This window comes from Herpailurus yagouaroundi, unplaced genomic scaffold (assembly GCF_014898765.1).
Source record: "Herpailurus yagouaroundi ecotype Mexico unplaced genomic scaffold, PumYag 308, whole genome shotgun sequence".
NCBI classification, from domain to species: domain Eukaryota; kingdom Metazoa; phylum Chordata; class Mammalia; order Carnivora; family Felidae; genus Herpailurus; species Herpailurus yagouaroundi.
This window is the reverse complement of record NW_024412525.1, coordinates 6612873-6633726: the sequence shown is the minus strand read 5'-3', so window position 1 is coordinate 6633726 and position 20854 is coordinate 6612873. Positions and strand designations below refer to the sequence as shown.

Genomic DNA, 20854 nt, shown 5'->3' with positions numbered 1-20854 from the left:
AAGCGCATTCAGCAGATCTGGGAAATTGGACTGAGAAAGGTTAGATATCTTGTTCAAGGTCACAGAGTTAAAAAGTGGCAACGATCAGATTCAAAACCAAGCCTTGTGATTGTAGGGAATGCTCTTAATCATTGCAAACAATCACAACCTGTTTATCCTGTTCATTTCTCTTTCCCCTCTTTCCTCCCTATAGTCAGACTCGTAATGAAAAGAAAGTGAGTTGACAGTGGCTTGGTTCCTGAGTCAGCACTGCCTCCATTCAGAGCTGGAGGCTCTCGGGCAGCTGTGATCTGCAGAGCATGGAATTCAACTTTAGAAGGGGCTTTTCCAATTCTGTAGTAAGGTAACTATTAGCAAATAATCACACCACAGCTACTCTGGCTTCAGAACATACCAGACCGTTAAGTCAAATATCTGTCTAACGAGCACCAAGAAGCTACTTCAAACCAATGAATACTGGAGTCCAAACTGAAACTGTCCTATATCTGCCCCCACCTCTGCCCTACGCACCACACATCTACAGCCAAAATAGCTAATACTAGGGCTCCTGGGTGGCTCAGTTGGTTAAGCATTCAACTCGTGATTTCGGCTCAGGTCACGGTCTCACAGTTTGTGCGATGGGAGTCTGCATTGGGCTCGGTGCTGACAGTGCAGAGCCTGGTGAGATTCTCTCTCTCCCTCTATCTCTGCTCCTCCCCCACTGGTGTGTGTACAAGCCCCCTCTCTGCCCTCTTTCAAAATAAATAAACATTAAAAAAAAAAAATACCTAATACTTATGTGCTGACCACTTCGGCAACATTACGTCCACTTATCTTCCTAGGAAAAAAAAAATCAAAAGATTTCTATGGAAATAAAAATACATATACTAGCTGAGAGAGATATACACACGTAATTAATCCACTCCTTTCAAAATGTTTAGCACCTGAGAAACAAACCGGAAAAAGCAAATAGGAAACAATCCTTACACAAAGCTGAGCATGGGCATTCACTGACCTTTGCTTGTTTTCACTGCAAGAAAACTTTCAAATGCATTCCAAATCAGTTTCAGTTACAAAACCCTAAGTAATGGAATTTACTTTTTTGTCGGGTGGCAAAGCATCCATGTCTTCAGCAAGCATGGAACGTATCAGGCAATTACACTTGCATTTTCAAAAGGGCAGATCTCACAAGATCTAAACTTTACAACTGGTCTCAATTTGCTTCTTATAGGTGGACATGGGTTGGTGGTCTCTATCGGGCCTTTCCTTGGAGTGCTTCACGCACAAAAATGGTACTACAATTCAATTTCACAGACATAAACATTTGTATCTTAAGTGAACAAAACACAGTATTAGGGGCTTTTAGTTATTTAAGTGCTGATATCACAGTGCTGCGTGGGAGAGAGAGAAAAAGAGCTATAATATAGCAGAACACTAGAGGTAGGTATGAACAAAGGGTCCGCTAGCTCACAAATGTACAACGCAGATCACAAGTGAAGGCAGGAGAGGCAAAACCAACCTAATGCCATGGAAGAGGATACAGAGCATAAATCCCCAGGGGCCCCTCAGAAGAAAGGATGAGTAAACAAAGAGGAATTAATAAAAAGGATGGGCAGAGTGGGAATCTTTTAAAATAAAAAGCCGTATGCCTTAAAACTAATGTATTTATATTTATTAAGAAGTTCTAAGGTGGTAAAGTACTTTCAGCACATATATTTCCATCCTGACAGCATGTAGTGGGATGGCTATTATTGGTGTGGTGAGCAGGAGTTTTTAAAGTGTGTTCTGAGAAAGTCTGGAATTACAGAAAATCACATTTCAATTTCCAACAACTGTCACACATCCATTCAATGAGCAACCTCCAGTTAAATGTGCAAGGGACCCAGATTCCCTGGGGTAGACACTATCACGATGTCTCACGGGCTGCTATGTGAGTTTCATGGTATGCAAACTTTGGAATAAAGAATCAATGCATGTATCCGAACTTCTGAAAAATGACCTATTGGTTAGAATCGATGTTGCTCTGCACAGGTTTCGCTTTTAATTCAAGCCTGTGTGCCTCCTTAGGCGAAGCTGTTCAGGGTGAGCACACGACTCGACCCACAGAGGCCAAGTTTAAACTACATGCCACAGAAGGGCTCAGGGGCCAGTGCTGGGCTCGCAGGACACCGTGGTCGGGTAGTGAGCATGTACCTGCTCAATGTCAGCGCATCATCATCAACTGTCTTAATGCTTAGTATACACTTCCGGGCTTACCCAGTAAGAGTTATGATGGGGAACTGGAAGAGCTGCTAGGTAATGTTAGCAATTCAACTTCAAAACAAAATTACCCTTTTTCAAGAGCCCAGGCCAATTTCAAACTCTCTCAAGACTGTAACTCATCTGTGTGAATCAGGATTTTCTTGATACTGGGCAGCCCAGACCAGAACCAGAAAAATCCTAGATGCTGAAACGGATATAAAACTGCAACTCTGATTCATAATTCTGATTTCATTATTGGGGGCCACGAACACAGCCTCCCTGTTCTCACAGACTGACCCTGTAACGAGTACTCTTCATAAATTTGCACTTTAAAAGTGGATTTACACCAATAAGACACTGCTTTGATCTGCCGCATGTATGGGGATTTTACGCAAGATCTTTATTTTTAAAGTCTTTCAAGATAGTCTTAAACTCTGCTGTCTGTTTCTTGTATGGGTTCCTAGTCTCTTTTACTATGACTGCTGCTTTTCAGGCCATATTTTTAGTTCTTGGAGTTTGTATGCTTTCTTGGACATATTCCTCCTTTCAACCAAGGTGTTTCAATTAATTCATTTATTTATTTTGGGGTGGCGGTGGAGCAGGGGAGGTAAAGGGCATGTAGCAAGAGGGGAACACCACAGAGACAATTTGCCTGGCCAACACGAACAAAGATGAAACACACTTCAGGCTGGAAAATAAGCAAGTCAACGAGACGTGATTTCATAGGGAGCATATTAAGGTTCTGCTAGAGTGGTTTCCTGCTTCAGCAGCTCCGCAGCCTTATTTTATTTGGGGCTGCTCGAGCCGAGGGAACTTCGTTTGGTTAGGAGACTGAAATTTGTCTTTCTATCTTTTCCATCTATCATTTGTTTGCACAGTGTCTTTACTTTCCCTGCCCCTGGAGTCAGGTTGTGTAATACTCGGGCATTTAAAGAAAAGGGTCTGCATCCCTTAGGAATGTACTGAACAGCTGCAAACCTCCTCAAGCACTAATCCCTAAAAAGCAGACAAAATATCCAGAAGTATTTTTCTTACTTAACATTTTTTTCAGGAGGCAGATCAAGAAAACATAATACTATACTGGAGAGGGAATGACTCTGGAGTCAAAAAAAAAAAAAAAAAAAAAGAAGAAAAAAGGAGGCCCAGAAAGTCACAAGCTGGCTATGCATCCACCGAAGAGATTCTCGTTAGAAATGCGTGGAGCTAAACGTGCACAGCTGAATCGTTAGCCTCAAATACATCAGCCCAGTTTTTCTCCTTCAACTTAAGACTATTTATGGATGTTCAACAAACTTAGCAGCAAGTGCTCAAAGGGATTTCTCTACAATATCTAGGGTAAAGAGAGAACTCTATAAAGGTCCACGCTGGCCTCGATATTACACTTCCTTTTTTTTTTTTTTTTTTTTTTGCCATATTCCCTCCTCTGCTCCACTGCAGCTGTCTCACCTATAAAATGGACGCATGCCCTGTTGGTGTACGTCTAGCCCCCTAAAGATCTTCAAAGCAGGGATGTAAAATCCCAGAAGCCCTCCTGGCCTAATGTGCCATTTAATGAAGAATTGCTAGGCTCCCAGCTCTGCAGATGGGGTGCGTGACACAAGCTTGGCATGACCGGATGGCTTGAGCTTCTGAGCTTGTCTACCGAGGTGCGTTTCCTGTCGGGCCAACAGTCTCTGACCTGCCCACCTACGGGGCTGTTGCGCGGCTGAAATGAGACGCTGAATGCAAGAGAATTACATCAACAGTAAAGCACTATACAAATGTGAAGAAATATTATCATTTTTATTTCCAAACAAACTAGGATCGGCTTTCATCAATTTCCAACAGGCTCCTCACCCGGCCCTGGGTCAGGGCCAAGAGCGCAGCCTGCTGAAAATGCACAGCCCTTGGCAAATAATGGTGGGGATAGGACAGCAGCAACAGGCAATTAACCAAGCAGCTGTAAGTCTCTGGGAAGACGTGAGGGAGGTACCAACGGGAAAGCAGAATTTAATCTTCCACTGCCCTCCCCCTAAGGATCAGGGTGGAACAGTCAGTCCTGCATTCCACACAGGGAACTGTGGGCTGAAGGGGACAGGAAGGAAGCCACAGGGAACTCCGATCACCAGAACCCTAGGTGCTTCGGCAACTTCCTCCGAGCCTCTCTTTTGCAGAATTCCTATCAGACCCGCCAGTGTGTACGCAGGGATGGCAAATATCAATACATCTAAGAAAAATACCATTTCTCACCTCTGAAAATAGACATAGATGTGATGACAGACAAGACCCAAAATGAGTTAAATACATTCAATATATGTTACTGAGCATACACCTATGAAGAGGATATATATTTTTAAAAAGGCACCTGCTTAATAAAAGGGATCATTTCGCGACAGTTGGACAGGGAACTAGTAACAAGTGGGGAGTAGCATTTTTAAGCCTAAATTCCCTCCTGGCACCTTGATTAAAATGAAATGAACTGAGGCAGCCAAAGAGATTATTTTATTCAGATGAACGTTATTAGCCTTTCTGGCTTATTTTCTCTATTATGCATTTTGCTGATGCTGACAGAAGCAGACGGGCTGGATGGAGAGGCAAAGCCGCAGCAGATTTATGGTTTGACGCGCCATGCATAAAATCAGACCCTTGCTGACCCAGATAAGCCAGAGGATGGATGGGATTTGCTGGGGAAGGTGTTAAAAAAAGGAGGGGGAAAAAAATCACCAAGGTGGGAAGTGACTTGAAAAAGATTCTGCCTGTAACGCTGGCTGCTGGTTCTTCGGCCCAGGAGTGCAGTGGCGGCCTGGAGGCATCTTTCAAAGACAGCAGGCAGGAAGGGAGGGGGCAGGCACACTTCTTGGGGCTTATCACAGCTCCGCTTCAGCTCTGCCAGCAGTGAGATCAGGATAGGAGAGCTCAGAGACAGAGAAAGGGCCAAAGGCAAAAATGTATATTCTATGTATAGAGAAATGAGATTTCACATTTTCAGGGACAAGTTAATCCCACAAATTGTCCTCGGTAGCCTAGACAGATGATTAGAAACGATTCAAGCAGTGGTGTACCCACCTTACTCAAAATAGTCTAAATTGTCCTCTATAATCAGGTTTGGGGGAAGCGCTGTATGGAAATGGAATTCTTGTGGCTCTGGATTCGTTCCAGGGAGCCCAGCCACACCCCTGGGATCATGGCTTGTCCAAGAGCTGAGAGCTTAAGAATCTGCTTTGAAGTTGAGAACTGGACTAGCACCGAGACTGACATCTTAATAATTATTTCCTGAGTGATTACAGGACCAAGGTTCCCCTGGGTTAGGTCAGAGAACTGGGAGACATTCTCAAATCTGAGCCGTTGTAGACCCTAACTGGAGATGTCTCCCCATCAATTGATGACAGGCAAGGGATTTTGCTTTCCTTGCAACCATCCCACCCCACCCCGTGTTCATGGCAGGGAGAGGAGGTTGGAGATTGTTTTAATCACTCAAGACAGCTTTGTGGACACCATGAGACCAGACATAGCGGTGGAGGGCATCTACACAAGATTTAAATCTGCCTAGCTTTCTTGCCTAGATTTCTGACATCTTATTGTCCAGACCCCTTCTCTGAGTCCTTGAGCTCTGAAGTCTTCTTATTTCATTCATTCAACAAATCCTGACTGAGTACCTACTATGTGCCAGGTCCTGCTCTGGGCACTAGAGATAAAGGGAGCAACACTCTTGTTTCTGACCGGCTTCTCCCATGTTTGCAGAACCTTCTGGATCCAACACCTGGTCTTCTTGCCCCTAGACTGTCCATCAGCCACAACCCACATCTTATCCTGGTCTTGATGCCCGTGTGTACACCGAATATCGTGAAACCCTGATCTAGCTGACGTAGAAGATCCCCAGCAGCCTTCTCTGTGTAGACCTGGGACCTTCCCTTTGTTTATACCTGTCTTGCCACTAGCATTCTCAGAACTGTAGGGAGGTAAAAACAAAGAGGCTACACTAAACTCTTCCCTGTGTACTCTGGGTACAATCTAAATGCTAGAGAACAAACACTACGCACTCCACCCCAATAGAGTCCATAGAACCAAAGGCCTAGAAATTCATTTATATATGACATATCCCTCCCCAAATACGCTGTGATCATACCAAAAGGTATGAGCTGACTAATTCCCTTAAAATAAAACATCATATTGCTGACCGAGAAACAAACAAGTAATACACGTTTCTCAGTTTAAAAGGATTCTTTAACCATGTACATTAACAGTTAACACATATTCCTCATAATTCCACATAATAACTCATATAATAATTCTATAGAATAATCTGTGAATAACTCTACAATTATATCTTCAGTTTTTTTCTTCTCTAGTTAATTAAGATGTCACCAGAAACCCCATAAGTAATTACAGCACATGACAAACATACAGAGGGAAAAAAAAAATACACGCAGATGTGTTAGCAGATTTTTTTGAATGAATGAAATCTTGGGAGATGACTGAGACAGACAGCCTGGCTCACCCCTGGTAGTTCATTCCAGAGAAATAAATACCTGTCTGTGCCAAACTGGAATGACGTCACTCAAAAATCCACACACTTTATTTTCAAAGCAGTAACCACTACCTTGGGAGCAGGCATCTCCCTGGCACCAGGCACGAGCAGGGAAGCTTGATCTATAGCCAGAAACTCCTGCCTAGCAAATGGCGCTTAACCATGCCAAGTACCGACAAGCCACTTGGGAAGAAAGGGTATCCCTAAGTTTCAGACCTCCCCTTCCTGAATACCTCCTAATGGAATAATGAGTTCTTTACATGGCTCACGATAACAATGAGGAATGAGGAATAAACAAATATGACTTGATTCTGTGAAACTACAGAGCTAAGTGGAATGAAGTCTAAATAGTCATCAGATCAACCCCACGCATTGTTATCAGTTCTCATGTGTTATTTTGATATTTACCTGACCTTATTGGAAGGAAGTCCTTTGAGGACAGGGTATATTTTGGAATAGTCAGTGAACACCTATCACCAAGAAATGGGCGGGTACTTAACCAGCACTGACTAAGGACAGATGCCACAGCCACAGAAATCTTTTAAGTGTTGTGCACAGTGAAACGATTCATTTAATGAATAGTTAGTATCTTCAGCCTCCATCAATCCTGCCTAATCAACTGCTGCAGCATGTATCTGGGTGGCTACTGAGTGGCTGAGTTTGTGCGCCCGCCGACTTATTTGCTCTGAACGACAGCATATTATTAACTATGCTGATACTCTGCTGGCAAAATTTTAAAGGGTTGGATGGAGTAAGAGATGCCCTGGTCAATTTCCAAGTTGGTAAGTTACTGAGTTCTACAGGTCTGTGAGTAATCTGGATGAATGATGGTACCCCCTCTCAGCGAGGTGGTACTCTGCAAAGCACCCCGAACCATGCTCATGACCTAGAGCCCAGTTTTAGTTCTGCCACTTCCTAAAGCCAGGTAATCTTGAATCAGTCACAGATGCACTCTGGGCCTCAAAATTTCCTTATCTGCTTAAAAAAGTAAATGGGGACAGTAGACCCACCCTGCCTAACTCACTTGGCTATTACGAAGATCAAGTCAAACAAGGTGATGGCCATAAAAAAAGTTCATCAACGCTGAAGTGCTCCACATCTACAAATCAGTATTGTCATCTTCTGTAATTATTGTCATAACCATTATTATTACTTGACAGTCCATACAATGGGCTCACACTCACAAAACAAACTGGCTAGAGTCATGTCTGAAAAGATAAACACATCTCAAAAGTCCCAAGCCTTATTACCTATATTTGCAATGAACTTGCTTTATAAGTTTCATACTGCATCAGTGCACTAAAGAGGAACACATTCTGTTGCCATGAACTTATCATCTGGTTCTCTGGGAACTCCCACACTCAGTGAATCTCCTGTGCCCCACCTAGAAGCGGATTTCAAAGGACGACTTGTAAGACACAGAGGGAAAAGCCAGAGGGTACAAAAAGTAGAACCATGGAACTTCAGGTCTAGAAGAGACTTTCTAGACGGTCCAGAGTCGAGACCAAACTTGTCATTTTCCAAGTGAGGAAACAGAGGTCACCGATAGGGTGGAGCAGGGCAAGCATGTAGGTCTCCTGAGTGGCGATCGCATTCTTGTTTCACAGCGGTTGTTGCTCTATTTCAACTAAAAGGCCCTTAGCATCTGTGAAGCCCTGGCGCCAAAAGAGTTAATGGACGACGCTCAGCTGCCCGAGCCCCAGAGCACTAAGCCATTCCAAGACAACACATAACAGGAATACCGAGGGTCCGTGAACTCAGAGGGAGCAAAACTGCTGGTGCCTGACGGCGCCGGAAAGTATGTTGACACACTGCATGTGGTTACACATGAAAGGCGAGTGGCCAGGAAAAGCAGTTTTGAATCCCACCCCATTCTAATTTGGGCCTGGTTCTGGGCACTACTGAAGCGCTGGGCCACACCCCGGCCACTCTATAAAATGACCCTTGGGTTCCTTCACTCTCTACTCTGTGGCCCCAGTTAACTCCTTCTCTGCTTTCACAAGGGCCACCGCAGTTCTTAGAAAAAGAAGACTCTCCAGGGAAATCAAGATCCAAGAGTGAGAATCCATGGGGAGATTCTCAGTGTGGATGCAGATAATGCCCACTAGTATCTACCGTCTCCAAGTGAGTGTGTGACCTGAAGCCTTGAGCGGCCAGGCTCCTAAGTCTGAGAGACAGCAGCTTCTCTAAGTGCGAGTCTTCAGGACCCCAAATCACCTTGTATCAGAATCACCTGGGTGCTTGTTTAAAATGTGGATTTTGTGCTCCTCTGCCAGAGATTCTGACTTGCTAGGGGTGGAGTGACGCTCAGGAATTTGCATTATAAATACACGTCCTAGGTAATATCACGCACACCAGAATTTTAAGAACCAATGCTCTTAAAGCAATGGTTTTCAAATGGGGATACAGCCTATTAGTGGGGTTAATACATCAATTTAGCAGGTTACCACCTAGCAGTTCTCAAAAATTGAAACAGAAAACAGTGGGACATAATAACACAGAACAAAGTGGAAAATATCAGAGTACAACACGTAGAGCAAGACTTACAGGGATTGTTTTACAAAAATGCTGTTCTTAGTTATTTAAAAATACACCATGAAATGTCTGTACATGTGTGTATTCCAGCTTGTACCATAAAATGTGTTTATAAAATATTTTTAGGGGTGATTACACACCCCAGGCCCTTTTGAGAAGCTAAGAATTCTCTTCCAAGAGTTCTCTGAAGAAAAGAGAAAAGAAGGGAGGGAGGGAGGTGTTGTGTATCTACATATCATAATTTGCATATGAGTCATGGGTCCCTGAACTTTGAGAAGCCCAATCCCTGAGGACATTCTCTTGAAGACAGTTCCTACAGTGTCCAGTACTCTGGTCACAGTGGGCACCTGCTAATTACTAGACTGTGCCAACAACTTTCTCGCGATGCTCTGTAAATGACTGCCAATGTCTGCAAGATGTACCTGTAAGGTAATTGTCCCCACCATGATGATTCTCTTTCTCTCGTATTCCTGGTGACTAGAAATGTTGCAGTTCAACAATCTACAGAACATGGGAAGAAAGCTGTTAGCAAACTGCAAGAATGAAGAGAGCAGTGGTGTGGGTACAATGTCAGTGTTTCCCAAGGGATGTGCTCCCTATTTATATATAGCACACAAGGGTAGGCTGTGGTACTGGACAGAGCCTTTCTGCACCCCTACTGACAAAGTCACTAGAAGAACATAACCTTTATTCCCAAGTCAGTGAATTCTTTGGCCAGTGAAGGTACACACATTTATAAACACAGAGAACCCAGCCTCATCTGATGGTCAAAGAGATAGAAATTCCTTAGTCCTTGATGGGAGATTCAAAAAAGGCACAGACAATTAGAAAAAGAGCAACAACCCGGCTGGATCCTCAATATCCCCATGGCTTCATCCCAATGGTTAAACCTACCTGCACAAAGAGAGGGTGTAATGGGGGGCAAAGGTTTTAGAAACCAGCCTTGGTCCAATAAGGCACACAAGGAAGAGATGGAAAATGGCAGGTATGATGTGGAAAGGGGTCAGGAGAGAGAGAGAAGTCAGGCAGGGAGGACTGGGAAGAAGACAGAGGAGCAAACTTCAAAACTATTCTAAAATTTCCTGATGCTTTTCAGTAATTTGTTTTCATGTGGTGGAAACTGGCACAGCATCTAGGATGCTTTGGGTCCATCTGTTTTTGAACTTAAGCTGAAGGCAAGATTCAGAAGAGCTGGAATCAGCAGCACCGACATGTTATATGTGTCTGGAGGAAGGAGAGAAACAGAATGAGTGTGCAGGAGACGGAGGAAGAGACTTAACTGGGGCAAAGGAAAGGGAATCTGGAAGCTATCCTCACACAGGAAGGAGAAAACGGCCAGGTCAGAATTGGTGCAAAAGAGCTGTTAGAGAGGCTGGAGTATCTGAGGAAGAAAGCCAAGGAGAAGAAACACTTGGGGCATCAGAACAGGGAGCTAACAAACAGTCCAGCAACAGGGCTGGAAATTCTGCAAGTATGGGTGTCGGCGAGCAGTGTCTTAGAGCTTCACGTCTGAGGGACCAGATCAAGACCGTCCAAGGTACAACATGGAGCATATGACATGAGTTACTGGTGAACGGTCTTCACAGTCACAGCCTAGAACTGAAATGAGAGCTGGAATCTTGGTTTCCTAAGTGCAAGAGAGGTGATCATGGAGAACAGCAGGCAGAACGTGAGAGGAGTCATCTCAGGAGAAAGCAAGGGGCACACCCGTAAGGCGGAGTCACGGTGGGCCCGGCAATGAGGGCGGAGTGGCCCCAGGATGATCCTCGGTGTCTGCCCTGTGTCTGGCCTATGGCCCCCACACTGACTTCTGATAAAGCCCTGACTGCACCTAAGGACACGCAGGTCCCTCACCTCTCCTGAGGCCACTCAATCTCTAGCCCAGAGAAAAGATCTGGCAGTGAGAAAGGTCAATCAAGACCTCATTCTGAAAGGGAAAAAATTAAATGCAAACAGATAAATAAACCAAATGGTACTTCTAATAAGTAATACAACCACGTGAAAGGTCTGGAGGTTGGAAGAGAAGGAACTAGCAACCAACTTCTGAACGCTGCGTTTTGGTCCTGAAGGTTCAAAACAAACAAAGCCTCTGAACCAGTACTAAAACCTAGTTAGTAGTCTTCTTTTTCAGAGGCATGAGTTAGCAACTCTGGAACTATTTTGTGCGCACTCTAGGACGATAGCAATTAAATAAATATATTATGGGAAATGGGTACCAGGTTTCTCACTGTTGAGATAACAGGGTTATAAATGTAGACAATGGAGAAAATTGAATAAAACATGTGCTGCTGGACTGGAATTGAAGGTATTAATGGGACTCATAGACTTTAATATAGATAAGCATACAGATAGAGACGAGAGAAGTATGCGGGTATATATGCCTGTGCGCATACATGCACGTGTTGTGTGTACTATCTCTGCTAAGAGGAACTATAAACTGTGGTACTATAGTAACAAAGAGCACATCTAGCATCCATCGTTTCTTTTTTTAAAAAAATTTTTAACATTTATTTAATTTTGAGGGAGAGAGAGAGAGAGAGACAGAGCGTGAGCAGGGGAGGGGAGAGACAGGGAGACAATATCTCATGCTGACAGCAGAGATCCCGATGTGGGGCTGGAACCCACGAACCATGAGATCCTGACCTGAGCCGACATCAGAAGCTTAACCGACTCAGCCACCCAGGCGCCCCTAGCATCCATCATTTCTAAATACCATTCACCCTTAACAGGATCCAGGACTCTTTGAAGAGAACTCTTTACTCCAGAGCTGAAGAAAAGAAAGTATAAGATGAGCCTAGAATATCTTTTTGTGCCAGAAAGTTGAACGGTGGGGACATGTTAAAAGGACACAGGAACCAGCTTGAAGGGACTCCACTAATCAAATCTGGAATGAACATTAAAATAAATAAAGATAGTAAAGGATTATAACCCATTGAGTAAAATCAGAATCCATGAGTCCAAACTGATATAAACAAATAACCGGACAAATATATGGGGGAGATGGAAAATTCTTCCTTACATTAGAATCCCAACCGACAAATGTAGAAAAAATGATGGAAATTGGGAAAATTACCATTTGGTAACCATAATAATAATTGATTCAAACAAGAATCATCAATACATGCTGAAACGGATAGGTGTAAGTTTTGAAGAATAACATGATATTTACATGGTCTCCAAGTATCTGTCCAAAATACACGCATTAATTACAAAGCATAAACTAGAACAACTTTATGGTAGAGAAATCTGGCAGATACCACTCTAACCAAATGATCAACGTTAACATCACCAGTAATGGGGAATCATCAGCAAGTGAGTCCTAATACTATGCACTAAGAATATAACATCACTTCTACGGTATTCTTGCCCAAGGCACATAAATGTAATCATAAAGAAATATCAGCCATTACAGGGCACCTGGGTGGCTCAATAGGTTAAGAGGCCGACTTCAGCTCAGGTCATGATCTCACGGCTGGTTAGTTCGAGCCTTGCATCGGGCTCTGTGCTGACAGCTCAGAGCCAGGAGCCTGCTTCGGATTCTGTGTCTCCCTTCCTCTCTGCTCCTTCCCTGCTCACACTCTGTCTCTCTCTCTCTCTCTCTCAAAAATAAACAAACATGAAAAAATTTAAAAAGAAAGAAATATCAAACATTAGCAGAAATACCCAATTAAGGGGCATTCTACAAATAACTGAGCTGAATGCTCCCCCAAAATATCAATGTCCTAAAATACAATGAAAGACTTGGGAACCATTCCACATCAAAGGAAACTAAAGAGACGGGGCAACTGAATGAAATGTATAATCTTGGACGTTCTTTGGCCAAAAAAATGTTTTTGGAATAAATGGTAAATCGGAATATCTGTGGATTATATAATGTTACCGCATCAATATTGATCCCCTGTACCAGTCATTGTGTCATAGAACCATCTTATTTTTAGTAAATCCATATTGAAGTATGTGAGAGTGAAGGGACATCATGTCTACAACTTATGTTCAGTGTTTCAGAAAAAATATGTATGTGCATGAGTTGTGTACAGAGAGAGAGAGGGAGAAAGAAGCATAAAGCAAATGCAGTAATATGTTAACATTTTGGGCAATCTGGGTAAGTGACAGAAATTCTCTGACTATTCTTGCAACTTTTCTGTAAGTCTAAAATGATACCAAAAACAATTTTTAAAGATCCCATTTTGGAGAAAAATGAAAAGAAATCGTTTCTCCCATCTTGGCTTTGGCACTAAATGTATGCTACTTTGTGTTCTTTTTTTTTTTCTCCCATATAAATCTCCTGTCTTCCTCGTGACACAATGAGCCTCCTAAGGACAGAAGCTGGGTCCTAAATGTTTCTGTGATCCCAGGACCTTCCAGAACCTGTTGGTCAATACTGATAATGAAGATGAAGCCACGTGTTGATGACTGGATCACATATACTACAGGTGATTTACAGGGTCACTCAACAAACAGCTCTGGCTCCTCAATCTTGAACTCTGCACCTTGTCAGAGCACACACATGTACGTGTGCACACGCACACACACATGCACAACTTTAAAATATTTCACATTAAATGCTAACTTCCATGCGTTAGATTAGTGGCTTATTCTGTATGTATTTAATTCCTAGCATAGCTCTTGGTGTAGAAAAAGTGCTGAAAAATGTTGGCTGAAAAGCATAGGTGAGCCTCACATCCCAGCATTGGTGTTCACCAAAACTTTCTATGTTAATGAACAAAAGGGCCAGGAGTGGACTTGTTTTTCAAAAGAAATCAAGGTACAAGGATGTTCTATGAGAGATTTTCAAGCAATACTTCCTGACCAGCGTGTCTTGAAAACTGTCCCAGACCTGATAAATTGCTTTTTTCATTTGATTAAAGGGGAGAACTTTTCTAAAGTCTTCTTTAATTTGGTACCAACAAAGCCCACTAAAGATGTATTATAGGGGTGTCGGGCTGGCTCAGCGGGTGGAGCATGTGACTCTTGATCTCAGGGTCATGAGTTCAAGCCCTGCCTAGAGCTTACTTAAAAAAAAAATAAAAAGAAAGAAAGAAAGGAAGGAAGGAAGGAAGGAAGGAAGGAAGGAAGGAAGGAAGAAAGAAAGAAAGAAAGAAAGAAAGAAAGAAAGAAAGAAAGAAAAAAGATGTATTATGTATCTTTTTTCCATATGGCTTCCCTGAACTGCGCTGTAAAGTAGGTGCCCTAAGCATTTATCATCCAGTCTGAAACTCAGTATGTGTGTTTGGGGGCTGGGAGTGGGGTGGGGAGAAAAGAGGCCTAACTGAATTCTCTACAAGGAACATTATCTTCAATCACCTCCAATTAATGGTGCAATGGAGACCTGGCAAAACTAACACTGAGAACGTACAAGAATAAGGTTAGCGGCCAACACAAAGTCCCTAACAATACCATTAATCCCCAGGTTATAAGAGCCCGAATGGCTAATGCAAAAGTCCACACGGCATGCCCCTGATTGTCTGCAGGCATGTGTACATGGGACTCTGTGGCAGGAAAGGGCACACGTTTCCACCCATGACCAGACAAAACAGAAGCAAGGAGGTGGTTGACAAATCTGGTCCATGCACAAGAAGAGGGGCAGGGAGGAGGGCAGAAAGTCAATATACGTAGGAAGCTGAATCCTTCTAAACTGGGCCTGCCTTCCAGGGTTTCAGTGTCTCTCTGTCAGAATCCACTCAATAGCATGTGCTTTGTCTTCCAAAGGAACTGTCTCAGGCATCATTTCCACCTGTATGCTGCAGAATCAATGCCGTCCAACTTCCTCCTTTTGCTAAATCCTTGAGATGCTGCCTCTAAATTCAAAGAATTTTAAGCACCAACAGAAACCCCCACCCCTACCCTCAGAATTTAGTAGTTCGGAACATCTGTTGTTTACAAGGGTTCAGGCTGAGAGCTGCCAGACTTGTTCCACAACCTCTCCTTTAACACAGAGGCTGCTAGGGAGGGATGTCTGAACTTCATGCAAGGATGCCCTGTCCCAACTGCTTAAGTAGGCATCAGCAAACACAGCTCAGCATCCTACTGTTGAAGATAATCCTACTTTGTTCGATTCATTTTCTAATCCTGGTTCTTTAACCAGCTGTACCCAAAATATGTTAAGAAGCAGAGCTGTGCTCATTGATCTTCCCTGAGTTTAAAACCCGAGGGGGCAGTGATCCAATGATTGGTGGCGGTGTAAAAGGGCAGGAGGTAGCAGAAAGAATGATCCTTTTTCAACTCTGAGAAATCCAAACCCTCCTTTTTTCTCATTCTCCCTAAATCCTTCATTAACACTGAGCTCTTCCCATATGACTCTGTTTCTCTTCACAGCATGAGACTTCAGCACAGTGCAGGAATTAGATATTAAAGTCTTTACTCCAATTAACTTGGGACCAAATCTAATTGAGAACATAACTGCTATCTTTTACCCTTCCCTGCCTAAGCCAAGCACGAGGCCCTCCCGAGTAATCCACCCTCCCTCCCTTCCCGGTGACTACTAGAACCTGCCTTAGATGGGGTCCTATTTTTAGATTCATGTGCCCATGCGCATATGTATTCTTATCATTCTCTCTCAGCCTGCTATCTGATTCCCCCCCCCCTTTTAATTATGAAAGTCCTTACGGCAGAGACTGTCTTTTCTTCTTATCTTGTAAACCCTCCCACTTAACGCAGTCAGCTTCCAATAAAGATGACATGGCTTTTGCCTTTAAAAGGGAACTGGATCAAAGTCAATTCATTTAATTGGCTGTGAATTCCTGAAAATTAAAGATCCCTCGAACCAGATGCACATCGCTTCCTGTGTCTACTATGGAATTATTATGGGACTTACAAGAGCCGAGAAAACAAATACTGGAAGTTCCCTGCACCCCAGCCCTGTTGTTAAGGGACACGATCGGCAGCGTCTGTGCTCCAGCAAAGCCGAAAGCCTGAGGCGTGTCCTGCTAGCATTCCAATGGCGGAGACTGGGAGACATAGGAAGCCCTCAGCGTCTCCAGCATCCCCCAACTGCTCATTAAAGCATGTTTGCTCCCAACTCTATCATTCCCTACCTCTATCATTCCCTACCCTAAAAGGATAATACAAAGCCATCTATGCAGAAGCGTAGGAGCTTCTGTTTGGCCTCAGGAGGCAACCCAGTAAACCACAATCTGTGATGCTCAGGACCGAGGCTGGGACAGAGCTGGCCGGCTGGTATGGTTGGTGGCCGCGGCAGGAGGCTGAACAGGACCGGCATGCTTTTATCCACCCAGGTGGCAATTGGGACCTCAGCACTATACCTTTATGGAACCCCAATGATTTGGTAATTAGTGCTAACTAGCGACTCTGTGAGGACAAGGGAATCAGAGGGTGAGCGTAAGACAAATTTCCTCCTCTTGAGGATTATGAGTCTGGATCTAAAGGTAACATGCCAGGATTAACTACCTGGTTTAATGTAGCTCATGACACTTTGTGAACATGACAGCTTATAGGACAAAATGTACAATTGCTGAGTTTTTATAGGAACTGGGCATATAATTATGTGACATAATTGCATATTTCCTGCCAATACAGCCACATCATAAAAATCAGGAAGGAGGATGAGTTTGTCATTCACAAGGGCCCACTCACAGGGGTCACTGAGGAAAAGGGAGACTGGCATGATATCATCTGGGGCCACGTTTAAGAATGCTGAACTCGGGGCACCTGGGTGGCTCAGTCGGTTAAGCGTCCGACTTCAGCTTAGGTCACGATCTCGCTGTCCGTGGGTTTGAGCCCCGCGTCAGGCTCTGGGCTGATGGCTCAGAGCCTGGAGCCTGTTTCCGATTCTGTGTCTCCCTCTCTCTCTGCCCCTCCCCTGCACGTGTGCACACTCTCTCTCTCTCAAAATAAATAAACTTTGAAAAAATGTTTAACTCGGGGCGCCTGGGTGGCTCAGTCGGTTAAGCGGCCGACTTCGGCTCAGGTCATGATCTCGCAGTCTGTGAGTTCGAGCCCCGTGTCCAGCTCTGTGCTGACAGCTCAGAGCCTGGAGCCTGTTTCAGATTCTGTGTCTCCCTCTCTCTGACTCTCCCCTGTTCATGCTCTCTCTCTGTCTCAAAAATAAATAAACGTTAAAAGAAAAATTAAAAAAAAATGTTTAACTCAGGAAATGAATGGTAAATCTAATCTATCAGGGTTTTACCCAGTGTTTTAACTATGTTCAGTCCCATCTCCTGAGTCCCAAGGAAGTCATTGCTATTTACACTTACTATGTACTAAGTGCTGTCCTAAGGGCTTCACATATATTAATTCTCTTACTCAGCAGAATGATTCCATGAGCACTATTATTATCCTCAATTTACAGATGAAGAAACTGAGGCAACTAAGAACCTTCATCTAAAATCACACAGCTAGTAAGTGGGAAATCTAAGATTGCAAATCCAGGAAATCTGGTTCCGGAACCTGTGATCTTGAGTACCACACTATACTCCTTCTGTGGCAATGATAATTACATCAGCTACCATTTTTTGAGCATTTAGTAAGTTATAGGCATGAGGCTAGTGCTTCACATATATTATATCCAATCCTTAAACAACCTCTTCGAGGTAAGTATTACTCTCTGCATTTCATAGACGAGTAAACTGAAGCTAGAAGGGTGTGAGTGATTTGCTCAAGGTCACACGGCTGTAAGCGGAGAGTCAGGATTCAGACCTAAATGTGTCTGGATTAAACGCTCAGCTTTTCCTGCTAAGTTATAAAGCCTCCCAAATAGCTTGCAAATGAATTCTTTCTCTGTTCCAAAGACTGGCCAGCACTCTGTCTTGCTGACCGCCCACACCCCCAAACTGCCTTCTTGTGTCTCTTCTATCCTGCTCTGTTCATGTGTAAGGAGAGCTCCCAAGTCTTCCAAAAAGGACCCAACCACCACCTAAGTTCTGTATGGAGCAGGCCAGCAAGAAAGTCACCAGGGGACCTTTTGTTCGTTTCTAAATAAAGGCAGCTTGAGCCATGGCAAAGGGAAGCCAATCCTTGCTCAACACCAGATGCTACATCTGGGCAAAACCTCCCCTGAGGGAACAAACAGCTCCCAAATATGTCCAAAATGAATGAGTGACACACTGGTCCCAGGAAGTGAGGGGTTCTCCCTTCTGGCAACTTCATGCTTCCTCCTACTTCCCTCTCAAAGTCACCCCATACTCAAGGAGGAACTTTCTGGTCCTCCACCCTTTTCTGATTTGAAACCACAGCTGTAACAATCTCCACGGCCAACTGACTCTGCTTTTCAACCCAATGCTATCCTGTGAGGCTGATGAACAACTCTGAAGTTAACTCCAGAGGAAAAATCCATCAGCAACAGGTGACGTAACCACAGAGACGGTGCACAGTCAAATACTGGGCCCAAGGCCAAGAACATGGACTCTACAAGAATTTCTCTCTAATTAATTGTGTACCTAACCTCCCACTGAAAGGCGTATTGCAGGTTGATGTCTACCAGATTCCTGAGATACCTGGGTCCTGCTCCCTCACCTCCCTTCCCGTAGTTGCACAACTCATACGCAGCCAAATAAGCGGTTTACTCTCCATGTGTCCCTTTAATGTCCTGCTAATTTCATGTTAGTGAGAATAGGATACTGTCTTGGATACATCCCTAACCTAGAGCAATGCCTGGTCCCCAAAATGCGAATTGAATGAACGCACAAATATATCTTTTAAATCACTTTTCATTCTCTGCAATCTGAGTACTACAGACAATATGAAAGATGTTTTCCCCTTTCTCCCCCTAAACCCTTGGAAATCAGAACGTGCCACAGCCTCGACCATCACCTCTCTATGAACATGCCCAAATATCTACCAACAACCCAGACTTCAGCCCTGAATACAGCTATTCATTTTCTATCAATTATTGAAAATTTCATGTTCGATATCCTTCCAGTGTCTTAAACTTCACATCCGAAAACCAGATCTCTCATATGCCCTTCAAAAACAACTCCTCCTAACTTCGGTATTTCTATTAAAGGCACCATTAATCTACCAGTCACCCAAGTCCAAAAGAAACTTCACAGCCCTCTTTCTTTTGTGCTTCTGAGCTCACTTGAAACCTGAATCCCATCTGTCAGCAATTCCTATAGATTCTTCCTGCACCAGGTGTTTTCCATCTGTCTCTAGACTGTAAGCTCCAGGAGTGCAGGGGGCAGTATCTGTCCTGCCTGGCATGTGTCTGTTACATGGTAAGAACACAACACATATTTGCTAAATGGTCCAAAGGATCAATTTCTATTCTTTTCATTCCTACCATCCCACCCTAATTTAGATCTTTATTATATACTGTGGCAACTGGTGTCACCGTCTCAAGTTTCCAGTCATTTAGCAATTCACCACTATTAAGGTTAAGGTCAATCTTCTGTAAGCAGAGTTCATGCCTCAGCTTGGACAACTAGCTATTCAAAACTTCAGTGGTTTCCAGTGTCTATTGCATAGCACCAAACCTTAGCCAAAAGTCAAGGCCCTCCACAATATGGTCCTGTCTACCTTTGTCCAATTCTTCCATATACTCTTGTTAACCAGCCAAACCAGTCTACTCACTGGTGCTTTGTATTTTCCTCCTGCTGTGCCCCTCCCGGCCTACAACATCCTCCCCCTCCCTCTGTCTCCGTCTATCAAAATCCTGTCCATTTTCTTCAATGTCTGGTTCAGATTCCATTTCCTCCCTGGAAGTTTCCTGACCCTTCCAACTGTGCACCATCCCTTCTATAGCACACACTTGGTACTTACCACATGTTGCCTTATACTGAAGTTGTGCTATTGTATTTAGGTACAATTTATCCCTGACTAGACTATAAAGTCATGTGGGAAAGAACCACGACTTCTATTTCTTTGGATCTCCCTCCTTTTAGAGTCTAGAACAATACCTTAAAAATATTCAACAAATATTTGTTATTGCGAAAAATAAAAAGCTGGAAGAAAGACAGAAAAAATGTTGGCAGTGGGTTTTAAAGTAGCATAAGGTCTCTGGAAAGAACACAGCAGGATAGCAATGTAGGAGTATTCCTCTAAAGACTCAACAGGAAAAAAAAAAAAAAGAAGAACTGAGCCATTAAAAGTAGGAGATCAAAACCAAGTGAGCTAAGACTGAAAGGTAATTTACAGCAAGTCCATGTTAAAAAAAAAAAAAAAACCAACAAAAAACCAGCCAAGGCATTATCAATTAGAGTCCCGCTGAGCAATATTAACACAGATTCCACTTAAAAGAGACAATCAAAGGCTCAGCAACAAATAGGAATACATTTATACTCTTCAAAGAGCCAAAGAAAATGCAAGAACATCTTCCCTAGGAAGACTTCCTACCCTCACATAGTATTTTATCTCTGCTCTTAATCAAACCAGGCGGATAGAATTTCAGACATGAAGAGGGTTCACCCACAATTCAAACGGATGGAGGAAGCCATGTTCCCTATCTTAAACAAAGCAGAATACGGTGGAATCAAATAAACACTATGTAGTTCTATCTGCAGCATCTCTCACTCTTTCTGTGGGGGAGGGGGAAGAGAAGGAGCGTGATGGGACCACAGGGTCAGACTCTGCAATGGAGTCAGAGCTGTGTGGGCTTTAATGAGGGTGTTTGCACAGAGCACAGTGTGGGAGAGGACA

General features: G+C 43.5%; 1 protein-coding gene across 8 annotated transcripts in view; it reads right to left on the bottom strand.

Moving 5' to 3' along the window:
- The window catches only part of SRGAP2 (SLIT-ROBO Rho GTPase activating protein 2), a 235005-nt gene that overhangs the window by 118800 nt on the left and 95351 nt on the right, over positions 1 to 20854 (bottom strand). The window lies entirely within an intron of this gene.